Source organism: Macrosteles quadrilineatus, unplaced genomic scaffold, assembly GCF_028750875.1.
Source record: "Macrosteles quadrilineatus isolate MER2022 unplaced genomic scaffold, UCM_ALF_1.0 Scaffold_7__1_contigs__length_78375512, whole genome shotgun sequence".
NCBI lineage: Eukaryota > Metazoa > Arthropoda > Insecta > Hemiptera > Cicadellidae > Macrosteles > Macrosteles quadrilineatus.
The window spans coordinates 72,380,983-72,394,868 of NW_026542600.1; the positions used below are offsets into that span (position 1 = coordinate 72,380,983).

General features: G+C 31.9%; 1 protein-coding gene across 1 annotated transcript in view; it reads right to left on the minus strand.

Annotated features, from left to right (window-relative positions):
* LOC128998567 (uncharacterized) overlaps positions 1–12,950 on the minus strand; it is a 42,218-nt gene extending 29,268 nt beyond the window's left edge. The window contains exon 1 of the mRNA XM_054424762.1: positions 12,828–12,950. The gene's annotated coding sequence lies outside the window, so the exon portion shown is untranslated. The remainder of the gene's footprint in view (positions 1–12,827) is intronic.
* Positions 12,951–13,886: the final 936 nt, after the last annotated feature.

Below are 13,886 nucleotides of genomic sequence, written 5' to 3' on the forward strand. Positions count from 1 at the left end.
TGCAAAATCTTTTGATTACCAAACGTGGCATTATATTTTTTTATTCAAGTAATATATCACTGAGAAACTACTAAGTGAGCTTTATATTTGTAATTTAAATCTTATACACGTAAATAGTAGAGGCCATAGTCTACATCGATTCAAATTGATAAATAACCTACCAAATTGAATGTTAATTCGATTTTGATTATTCTTAAAACATCGAAAATGCTATGTGAAAAGTTGGCGATGAAAATGTCGATGTGTAAATTGTATAAACTTTTGGATACTGAGTAGGACGGAAAATAAACTCAAACAAAATAAAGCTTTCAACAACTTAGTGAACGCTCGTTCAGCAGTTGGGCTGAAAGATTTGAATCATCTCCATCCGTTTGATTTGGCAATTTTAGACTGGATTCGCACTTTGGCAGTCGAACTGTATAACAATTACTATAACTTTATCGTTCTTAGTTTTATACGAATATTAAGAGATAAAGGAAATGCTAAAAAAAGTTTTTGATCACTTGACATTTTCAGAAAATTGAAATCATAAATAGTTACTAATATTGTTCAAGTTCAGAATTAAATAGTTACGGTTATATCGTAATTTACTTACATACACTCTGGGGCAGACTTGCCGTAGGTTGTTTCATCGACAAACATATCGATATCAGTATAACCCATATGTGGTGTTGAACAAATAACCGTGACATAAGGGTTTCCAACGAGAGGAAAGTTGTATGTAAACAATATCCTTTACCCGTTTCTTGGAAACGTAAATATAAACCCCCAATAAGAACCCATCGTTATATAAGCGACTGCTAAAATACAAAGAGAAATCGTATGTTGTGTGGAGCAAAATTAAATGCAACGTAAAGTAATATTTAAATAGGCTAGTGGTTCCATTTTTGTTGTTCATAGCTCACGGTTCACGTGGCAATAAGTGTTTAAAGTTGTGTTCGAAATGTTAAGTAACTTAATTAAACTCTTATATCTACGTTATGCATAGCTTTTACATTTATGTGTATTAATCAGTTTAAGGTAAGACGGGCGTCCCTATCTCGGCCATGTTAAATTCATATATTTTAGGTACACATAACATTTACAAATATTAACATAAGTAGCTGATTTTTTCTGGGCTTATTCTAGCCATAGTAAAGAGCAATAATAGGAACCAAAAGTTAATTTGGTTGAATAATAACATTTTTATGAATTATTGTTGTTTATTGATTTTTTTACATTTTTTTACTACACATAAAAGGCCATATAAAAAAGACTTTTTGAACAACACAAAAACTGGTTCCTATTACTATAGAAAACATTACAAGGAACAATTAAAAAAAATTGTTCGAATTGGTTCATAAATATTGCCAAAAAGTGTACCGAAGTGTTAAAAACCTCAACTTTTGGAAAATGGCGAAAAACTAAAAAAGACGAAATGTGAATACTGACAAAACGGAGCTTGTAAAGTTTCAGAAAAGCTCTAATAAAACATAGATATATTATTATTTTTATATTGTTTTTGGTATGTATGGAAACAAAAAAAAAACAGGTCTACAAAAAAAAAACAAGAAAAATAATTTTGTAAAAAGAATTTTTGACGCCTGTCTTAAAAAAGATGAGTTATGAATATTGACAAAACGGAGCTTGTAAAGTTTCAGAAAAACTCTTATAAAACATAGATATATTATTATTTTTATATTGTTTTTGGTATCTATGGAAAAAAATAGGTCTACAAAAATAAACAATAAAAAAGTTTTGTAAAAAAAAATTTTTGACGCCTGTCTTACCAACACACTCATAGGACACTCATATTATACTTGGAAAAAGGATTTTTAAGTTTTCTGTGAGCAAGCTATACTTAGAATCCTTTTACACCAGTTGTATTTAATTGTAAATGTAATTAAATCAGTTGAGAAAACCCAATATAAAATTTATTTTATTCACAAGTTTTACTTGCAGTTTTACTAGTGATCTAAATACTTAAGACGGATTCTGTGTAAATCTTAAATCGTAAAACCAGTATCCTAGAACGTATCAGTATAAGTATCTCTATAAATATGTCGCATAAAGATACTCCTGCCCATAAAAGAACTACAAATTCTCAATATCCTTAAGATCTTTTGAGTACATTACATAAAGAAAACTCAAGCTTTTACTGACGTAAACAGTGGGTCGTATTTTTAAATTAATGTTACAGGAGATAGCTATATATATATACGTGTGTGTGTTTGTGAAACTTCTTTGCCTGGCAAGATTAGTGTCCTGTATACAGGGTGAGTTTTAATTGTCCCCCCCCCCCAACTTTTTTCTACATTTTTTCAAATATCAATCCCAGACCACTTTCAAACATTGTTGGGTAGTAAGTACTTCATTTTGACAAGGTGGCCATTTCCGGCCGCCATCTTGGATCCGCCATATTGGATGCAAAATTTTTTTTTCAAATGTAAAGGTGGGGTTGTGACCCATTATTTAGAACTACATTTTTACCCTGATTACAATGCCGCAAACCGTTAAAAAAAATCTTGATTCATTCTAAAGTTATGAGGGCTTTTTAACACTTTATTTTTAGCCCATTTTAACATTGTGCATTTACAAACTAAGACCATAATCTCAAAATAGTGCTAGATAAAGATAAGTATACACTACCAGTAATTGTCGACCTATTTTCACTTGGTTATGACTGATGTATTTTTTCCGGCCGCCATCTTGGATCCGCCATTTTGAAATGTGATAAATTATTTTAAATATGAAGGGGGTGTTGTGACCCATCATTTCGAACTACTTTTTTAAGCTGAAGACAATGCCGCAACCCTTTTTTTGTTATCAAGTTTTATTTATGAAATATTGAAACTTTTTTGTTAAAAATGTCAATATTTCAAAATCAAAAAATGAAAATGAAAAACGGATCATGGAATTAAGTTCAGCTTAAAAAAGTATTTCGAAATGATGGGTCACAACGCCCCCTTCACATTTAAAATAATTTATCACATTTCAAAATGGCGGATCCAAGATGGCGGCCGAAAAAAATACATCAGTCATAACCAAGTGAAAATAGGTCGACAATTACTGGTAGTGTATACTTATCTTTATCTAGCACTATTTTGAGATTATGGTCTTAGTTTGTAAATGCACAATGTTAAAATGGGCTAAAAATAAAGTTTTAAAAAGCCCTCATAACTTTAGAATGAATCAAGATTTTTTTAAACGGCTTACGGCATTGTAATCAGGGTAAAAATGTAGTTCGAAATAATGGGTCAAACTCCCACCTTTACATTTGAAAAAAAAAATTTGCATCCAATATGGCGGATCCAAGATGGCGGCCGGAAATGGCCACCTTGTCAAAATGAAGTACTTACTACCCAACAATGTTTGGAAGTGGTCTGGGATTGATATTTGAAAAAATGTAGAAAAAAGTTGGGGGGGGGACAATTAAAACTCACCCTGTATATATATATATATATATTTTGTGTGTATATACAGGGTGTCCCGGAACTCTATACCAATATTTTAGGACATAGATCCTGGGTAAGAAACGTACCTAAATATCATATTTAAATTGTCCGGAAGTCCTTAGTTACTGTACTCACACAGCCGCCATTTTGTTTTTTTCAGTTATTTTTTTTTCTAAAGAATAGTTACCATATGAAATTGAAACTTTGCACAAACATTTATGACAACTAGACAAACCAACAAAAAAATTATGAAGATTTTTCAAATTCATAAAACAAAATGGTGGCCATTTAAAATTTTCTGTCTTAAATAACTCAAAAACCATTGATTTTACAAAAATTTTAAATGACCGCCATTTTGTTTTATGAACTTGAATAATCATGATTATTTTTTGGTAGCTTTGTCTAGTTGTCATAAATGTTTGTGCAAAGTTTCCATTTCGTATGTTCAACCGTTCTTTAGAAAAAAAAAAATAATAACTGAAAAAAACAAAATGGCAGCTGTGTGAGTAACTAAGGACTTCCGGACAGTTTAAATATCATATTTAGTTATGTTTCTTACCCAGGAGCAATGCCCTAAAATATTGGTAGAGAGTTCCGGGACACCCTGTATATATTGTGTGTATATTTAAAGACTAATTGAATGTCATCATTGAATTTCTTGTTATTTATCAAATTGAGTTTAATAAAAAAAATAGGAAACAGTCTGATTAAGTGATTGAATTCAACGTTAAAAGCTCTAAATAAAATTTTACTCAGCGAATCAGATCTTCTGATAGAAAATTTACTCGAGAGAGCGGAGAAAGAGAAGGCCAAAGTAGTTGACAATCAATCGACAAAAGTCTCCCTCTTTTAAAACCTGATTTGAACACAAATAATGGAAAAAGTTACTTTTATCCATTATTTCTAAAGCATGCAATCACGAAAAATATAGATTTATTTTTATTAGTCTATAAATGCCGTTGACTTATTATTGTTGAAATAGTATGTTATTTAACAAGAGTAGAAATTGAGTCATTACATATTTGAGACTATGTTTGATGTGCGAGATTTGTCGAGCACTTTAAATGGTCAAGAATATGTATGACCCACTTTCACTCGTGTTTTGAAACCTTACCTTTTGCTACATTACAAAGACCAATTATTTTCTTAATAAAAACAGACTTTGGAAATGTCTTTATTACAGTTAGGAACATTACAAAACTCATAGCATTTTTTAGGCAATGCCTTCAATTTAAAGTTAATATTGACTTTGGTTGTTGTAAAATTGAAACAGTTGACAACAAAATAAAAATCTTTGTTTACGTCGGCAAAATCCAAAAAAAGATAATAAACATTACTTTTGCATAGTAAGCATTCTTGTTCCATAGTAAACAATGTAATGATGAATTTCCGCAAGTGATAAATATGTAACGAAAACAGGTAATTTCACAGTAAAGCTGCATAGTTTGACCATCTACTATTTTTAGTATCATAGTCACTTTAATTACTCCCGCCGCAGCGAACCTGCAGACTAAGCGAACTAGATTTCCACTAAAATATTCCCAGAAAAATTGCCATATTTATTTCCTATTTAAATAACATTAATTTTAGTACCTAGGTTTTCTGCAACAGGGAATGTAATGAGGGGTGTCTTTATTGAAATGTTGATAGTTTATTTAATAAAAATAAATACCAAATTTGATTGAACAATGTCCATTAACAAGCAAACAACAACAGTCTATTTTTTTTTCTCTTTAAGAATACGGAAAGTAAATAAAGATACGTCTTATAACACTTAAAACATATATTTACGCTTATACTGTTACTCACAAGACGGTAAATATACAAAAGATGGTAAGTGGTGATCGATTTCGATTGGACACTCCGATCATCATCAGACCCAATAGGCGAATCAACATATCCTCCAACCAATCCTTTTATCAAGAAGTTATTTAAATTGACTCAAAAATAAGCAAAAAAAATATTTAAAATTAAAAAATTAATATGGACCTTTTGGGTTGCCATTCTGGTGACGAAATAAACAGGAAATAAAAAAATTTTAAGAAATTCTAATCACATGTTTTATTTACAGCGTGGATTGGAAATAGAGCAGTAAATATTGTTGGCCGAGTTTTCGACCACAGGACGACCAGTTTATAATAAAATTTAGAAGAATGTCAGGGGAAGCCTAGGCCTAGTTTAATAGTATTTTTTTCATACACTCATTAGGTTCCAAAATGGTTCCGTTTTTAATCGCAAATGTATATCACTTGTGCATAATATTCAGGGTTGGAATTAAGTGGTGAATATAAGTTTATATAAACATGTATTAATTAGTATTTCGTAATACAATCTGAAACGTTGTTAGCGGTATTTCATCATGCTAAAAACGAATCTATTTAACTGGTTCCATTTGCATAGCTTTCAACGTGAATAAGCACAGTTTTGGCGAAACGTTGCACGTTTTAAGGCCCGTTTTGCCAGAAGCGTCTGGTGCGTCTGACGCTCAGCGATGATCGCTAGAGCGATAATCGCTGAGCGTCTATCGCTCGGGCCTATTTTGCCAGAAGCGTCTGTACCCTGCGATTATTTGATCCTTGAGTGGTTTACTTTAGTGGCGAAAGGAGTGTTTCTGAAAATGAGCTATAAAAATCAAATAAAAATCAATAAAATATAAGTAAATTACTAATATAAATAAATATTAGTAAAGTATTTGTTAGTTGAAGAATTTGACGATGAAGAATTATTAGAAATAATGTTGTGCAAACCTAGGGAAGAAGTGCGTACTATGTTTTTAAAGAGACCTGAAAAGGGATATTTTAAATTATTAATTGAAAATCACCTCCGCTCTGATGAGACCAAGTTTCACTAGTTTCATCTAGTTTTTAACTAGTTTTAATCTTCTTCACTATTGAATCCCCACTTTGATTGTGACATGTCACTAAACTTGAAAACACCACTTATTTAAGTAAACAAAAATTAAGTCAACAACTAAACACGTACTTATTCCAGTAATAATCGCTAGCGACTGCGTCTCCGTCTGCTCCAGGAGCAGTGGTCCGCGTCAGACGCTAGCGTCTCAGTTACAGACGCTGGCGGCCGTAGCGATAGACGCTTCTGGCAAAATAGACTAACCTAAAATAATGCAAAGCAGTGGGCAGCGATTGACGCGGAGCGATAGACGCTGAGCGTCAGACGCACGAGACGCTTCTGGCAAAACGGGCCTTTACCGCTGGCGGCAATACCTGGAGTTGGACCAGTGTGAGGGTGGGGATGAGTCGCGGCGTTGCCACATCGAAAGCCGTGGCCTTAAACTAGAGACGGCTATGGATGATCTCGGTACATAATTTCCCAAAATCTTCCCATTCAAACGTCCTAATCTATTTCGAAGTGTTAGGAACCTGGACATTACTAGCCATGCTTCGGCCACTTTAAGAGTTTTTTTTTAATTTCTGTATTTAGTTTAAGGATTTTAAATCAATATCTGTCTACGTCTATCGTGGCACCTGCACTCCAAAGATCCTGTTGTATTCTATTTAGTTGGTGAATATGGGTACCTGATGAACTAAAATCTGTGGAAAATGAAAATTGCAGAAGATAGTAAAAGCCTTTGAAGACAATGCTGGTCTGGGCTCGAACTCGTACTCCTGTACTAATATTAAACAGTTCTTTCAACTATTTTGTTTTGATGACTTAACAAATATGTTATTTACAAAGTCCTCGCACAGACTTGAGATTGATATGCGTCATAAGAGGGAAAATACCGCAATACTTGTTTTATATAAATTTTAATTTAAACTAAACAACTAGCTGGAAATCCGTTATTTGCTGTTTTAATTGGGACAAAAGATTCAATCCGAGTTGACTCAGACTTGACTCACTCGTCCATAGCAGAATTTTTAAGTAAGGACTTAAAACGGTATCATGAGTACGGTATAAAAACGGTATAAGACTGCAACTTCACTTTAGATGTGACAATAGGCTTTGATTTGAAAAGGAGCATTAGGAGTGGTATTTTTAATAGTCAACATTTCTTATTACAGTAATTGTGATATCAAAACGTAATATTTTATAAAACGTGTAGTGCTTGATCCAAATATTGTAATTTCATAGCATTCTGTCCTAAAATTAAAATATTTTTTAAAGAAAATAACACAAGGCATTTCAAATAACAACTTGACCAATATTTTAGTTATTTTATGACGCCTTTTGCCATGGCAAAACTTTTTTGTGATGTGTCTAATGTACACCTGGCGAAAGTTTACAAATTTTACAATTTTACAAAGTTTACAATTTTATTGATACCAATTTTACCAGTTCTTCATAAAGATCATAATAGACCACAACAACGCAATGCTAGGTGTTTCGGATTTCGGAAGACCGAACTCAAATTTTACCACTCCAATAAACATATTTTGTTCCTCTCCTTCTTCGTGACGTTGCAATACAGGAAGCTGAAGCCCTACTGGGCTGAGGCTGTTTTAGGACTATGTCCTATTCAGTCCTCTTGTTGCTTGACAACACGAAGACCTGAAGCGATGCCTTAATTTTACTTACATAAAAGGAATGTTACCAATTTATCGAGGAGAAACTGCACCTGTCTTGCGCAAAACATACAAAACCATCTTTATTGTGTGAATTTATTACTTCCCAAAATGTGAAAGCATTCACGCCACAGTTGACGTATATATGAATAATAATAATTAAATTCAATGTGTTATACACATGCTATGGTATACATTTAAGAAATCAATTGAATTATATCTTTATAATGCAAAAAATCAAATATAGCTATTTATATCATTGTACACAATAACGTATTACAAGAGATTAATTACTCGACCAATCATGTAAAGTGTTCAAGAATGCGAATGTTTTGTCATTGTTCTATTATTTTTCAATCATTTCACGAAATTGGTTTTATTTTATGTCACTAGCATGTTGGTGAATTTCCCTACAGGATAGTAGCTATTGGCACGTTAAGACCTACACCCGAGACCGATTTACTTGTATTTTGATAAGCCCAGAGACCAAAAACACTATTCGTTCAAATGTTTATATTTTCCAAATTTTGTTTCTTTTCCAAATTGTTACCTTTAAAACATACAGTAGAAGTTCCAAATTTACAATACATACATCGTGTAGAGCTTAAAAAACAAATAATTTATAATAGTGTATTGAAGCGTTGTTGTACGATTAAAGATTACAAAGCAATTGATCTTAAGGAGAAAAAGTGGACTATTGTACTTTTTTATGGATAAATATTGATCAAATTTCGGAAATGTATGAATTTCATATTACAGTCTTTACTAAAGTACTTGTATCTTCCCCTGTAGCAGCAAACCTAAGTACTCTTCAAATCCAAGGTTATATAATCTAATGTTATATTTATTCGGGGAATAAATTTGATCTGTTTAGGAAATGCAAATGAAAATTCGGTAGTTTGTAGGTTTGCTGTGGCTTAAATATTTTGATATCAGAAACTAAAACGCTTTCATGTAAGTATTTTTAACGTCAACATGTAGTATGTTATTATTCATCAATATCCTAATGAAAAATTATGACTTTGCCAAATTAAACTCCAAAAATATTTTCTTTTACCACTCTTCTCTGCAGCAATTTAACCTATTTCCTAACTAACTGATCTTATTAATATTATTAGCAAATTACACTTGAAGTATATTTTTTTAAGACTATATCTATAAAAATATATATTCTTGCAATAAGGTCTGATTAAAATTTTTTGAGTATTTGCAACATCCTCATTTGACATCGTCTAAGTATTGAGGAACCTCACTTCCATTTGAAACATACTTGAATTACGTAGTATTCGAATTAGCGAGTATAGTTTTCATCATCTGTTTTATTTTTTAATATTACAGTACTCAAAACTAATTTATGATAATACTTATTACTCAAACGTAACAATTACGCGCCATTATTAGTCAGGTATTTTCCGTTAAATGTATAGTTGTGGCTGTACTTAAAAACTCAATTCTCAATAAAGGCATTGATTGCGTACAGGTGGTCTTTGGATATCGTTCAATCTTCGGTAAGAGAGATTGACAACACAACCGACAAACTATAATTACATTAATTATTTAATGGTAAGGTACCAGTACAGTATTTGATCGCTATCTTGCATCGTTCAAGCATAAATAGAATCGGTGATAAAGATTAACTTGTAGTGTATTTGCAACAAACTATGATTACAATCATTATTTGAGGGTAAGGTACCAGTACAGAATTTAACCACTATCTTGCATCGTCCAAGCTTAAATAGAATCGGTGATAAAGATTAACTTGTAGTGTGTTTGCAACAAACTATGATTACAATCATTATTTGAGGGTAAGGTATACCAGTACAGAATTTAACCACTATCTTGCATCGTCCAAGCTTAAATAGAATCGGTGATAAAGATTAACTTGTAGTGTGTTTGCAACAAACTATGATTACAATCATTATTTGAGGGTAAGGTATACCAGTACAGAATTTAACCACTATCTTGTATCGTCCAAGCTTAAATAGAATCGGTGATAAAGATTAACTTGTAGTGTGTTTGCAACAAACTATGATTACAATCATTATTTGAGGGTAAGGTATACCAGTACAGTATTTAACCACTATCTTGCATCGTCCAAGCTTAAATAGAATCGGTGATAAAGATTAACTTGTAGTGTGTTTGCAACAAACTATGATTACAATCATTATTTGAGGGTAAGGTATACCAGTACAGTATTTAACCACTATCTTGCATCGTCCAAGCTTAAATAGAATCGGTGATAAAGATTAACTTGTAGTGTGTTTGCAACAAACTATGATTACAATCATTATTTGAGGGTAAGGTATACCAGTACAGTATTTAACCACTATCTTGCATCGTCCAAGCTTAAATAGAATCGGTGATAAAGATTAACTTGTAGTGTATTTGCAACAAACTATGATTACAATCATTATTTGAGGGTAAGGTATACCAGTACAGAATTTAACCACTATCTTGCATCGTCCAAGCTTAAATAGAATCGGTGATAAAGATTAACTTGTAGTGTATTTGCAACAAACTATGATTACAATCATTATTTGAGGGTAAGGTATACCAGTACAGAATTTAACCACTATCTTGCATCGTTCAAGCTTAAATAGAATCGGTGATAAAGATTAACTTGTAGTGTATTTGCAACAAACTATGATTACAATCATTATTTGAGGGTAAGGTATACCAGTACAGAATTTAACCACTATCTTGCATCGTTCAAGCTTAAATAGAATCGGTGATAAAGATTAACTTGTAGTGTATTTGCAAACATTCTCGAGAGTTGTAAAACTTATATGAGTTAAGAATTGAAAATATCCAAAATGTTATTATTGTATAGTCAAACAAACAAATAAAGATAACAAATATTAAAATACGAAATTTTGATGGAACAATCGTTTTAAAACTATGAATCTAGTCATAAAAATAATATTTACACGAAAGTTTGGAAATATTTTCAAACTATTTATGTATTATAAGTTTTTCTTGATTTCTAGTGACATGAGATCTTCAACAGGAACACAATTTTCTGGCGTTTCTATTTTCTTTCTGGATCGAAACTCTTCCGGACTAGTGAAAGACAAATGTATTATCCGACCGTACAAACAGTCCTCTAATCAACCCCTCTACGTCCAAACTGTTTCTGAACACAAAGTCAGGTTTGTTTATTTACTTGCATTCAACTAACCAAACCTCAATGTTTAAATTGCATTACTACTTTTTACATATTATTAATTTCTTGTAACATATTTATTATGTCATATTTAAATTAATATTCTGTATAAAATTGTGGATATTACAGTGCATTTTGTAAGAAACTTTACTAATTGTCCTACTTTTACACAATGCACTATTTCCTAAGAAGTATTGACTGGTGAAATAGAAAAATACTGCAATCTCATATTATCAATTCTAAAATGATTCACTCACATTTGTTGTTAGTGATTTATTCTGAACTGGTTGTGTTTATGAGTAAAATTTTTTTCACTAGAGTTAGGGATATGTATAATTTTTTTTAACAATGAGTCAACAACTATGTAACTGCCAATTGTTAAAAAATTGTTTATGTTATAACGTTATTATGTTATCGAACCAAAGACGTCCGTTTGTATGTGGTTACATTATAAAAAAAAATGGATTCGTTGCACCAATATTAAATGTATTTAATTGTTTTCGTAAATTGTATTACGAATTTATAGGATAAAGCAAATGTTAACTTTGTTTCAGTAATACGGAAATTATTTAAATAAAAAGTAATTAAGATTTAAAACATTTATTTTATGACCTTATATGTATATATACATATGTACACCAATTAAACAAAATACACTTAGCTGGATTATTGAAAACATTTCTGGGGATTTTCAAACGGCAAACACTATATTTTAAAGACTGCCAATTTTTGATACTTTAGTTGTTCATGCTTTGAGGAGGCATACGTTATGAATCAATTATAATTTAAATTTATTAACATTAAAAATATGTTCTAAAATTCACAGGAAATACGTAAAATTATAATAATGTAATGATAGTATAAATTGATAGCAACTTTTTAAAATACAAAATTTAAAACTACGTATGAGGTTCTCAATGATAATTTTATGAAGAACCACCATCCAAAGTGGATGACAAACTTTAAATTGTTTTAAACATCAAGTTAAAATAATAGCAACCACCAAAGCCACTGAAATAAAATGAATTCATGAATGAAAGAGAAGAAGCGATTCACTATGACTACGGTGAGCGTACTACTCGTTACCTAGAAATACGGGGACTCTTTTCCTTGATATTTTATATAAACACGTTATGTTTATAAGGAGATGCAACACAAATTTTCGACTGTATTATTTATTTGTTTCACCAGTGAGATACTGTAGTACGCTTACATAACTGTTCAGGCTTTCTTATTAACTTTTGATCGAGGAAAAAATTGCAATGTAAATGAATTTTACAACACATTATATCTACTATATACTACTTAAAACACTACTCACTGGTATAATTTTAGAAATTTTATATTTTACTAATACAATACTTAGATTATCAACCACAAAAATATTATAGTGCACTTTTTCTTGAGTTAAATTGTTGTTATAGTTTACCTTCATATGAGTAATTATATTATACAGTTTACAACAAACACAAATGAGACTTATACAGTAAAATTAATATTAGATCAAATATTTACTACACATACATTAAAATGTGTAATATTAAAAAATTACTTTTTTTTACTGTTTTCTAAAGGATTAAAAAAAGTTTTAAGTGTAAAGTGCAATAAATGACAACAGTAATGTGGTGTAAGTGAGCGGTAGTGCAGACTAGATGTCCACCGCTATGAGATAGTTCTCTGTGATGTGAGAGAGTACTCACTACTCACCGCCTGGCCTCACTGCTCACTGCGCCTCGTCTCGTGGGTCGTCGTCGACTGCCACTGCTGCTGTGCTGCTGCCTGCTGATGAGTCTACTGCTGACTCTCTCTCTCTGTTCTCAGCGCATACTCTGCCACAGCCTCCCTCTCTCACCCTTTCACCCCCTATATCGACCTCTCCTCCCACCGTCTTTCCCTCGCTTCCCTTTGCACTCCTCTTTATCCTTTTTATTCCCTAGTTTCAATTACTTCGCCTGAATGGCGTATGCTGGGTCAATAATATTTGGACCCCGTGTTCCGGGCCCATTCATACTCTAGGTCGATATCCGCCATTCATTCAGTCCTCCCCGACTCTTGTTCAGTTCCTGTTGGAGTACTGTCGTAAGAAGGAAATCTCTGTCTCCTACTTCCTTGTTATAAGGCACGCGTTAAGAGGTCTTTGTTTGGATTTCAAATTAATAGTCACAGAATTCTTGTAAACAAACAGACCTCAATATTAAAGTAGGTAAATTTGACTGTTATTTACAATTTAAATGCGATATTGGAGTCATTTAACGTCCTTATGGTAATGTTGATTAAATCCCAGTAAATACGAAATACAGATGTGGAGTAAAAAAAGCTAATACTAATTTAACAGGGATATATAATAAATCTAAGTAACAACAATATATATTTATTCTATGAACTCGGCTGATAAATTACCATATAACAAATACATGCAGTGGAATTTGAAACTAATACTTACATTAAAATACATATTTTAAATAAATTTACGAGGTGGTCGGGCTCATGGGTAAACTATTTGTGTCACACCAACAGACCTGCCGCTTCACAGCACACGGTTTACTTATAAAATCTACACTAGAACAGGTGCGATAGAGACACAAATCCCACAAAGAACCTGGAAGTAAGTGTCTACATCTACAACAAGAATATCAATCTCATAATCGATTGTGAGTTACCGTACGTAAGTATCTAGATATTCGTAAAAGTCATGTGTAAAATAAAAACAAACTATTGTATTTTCATTTGAACCAGGAATATCACTTTAACAGTAATAATTAACTT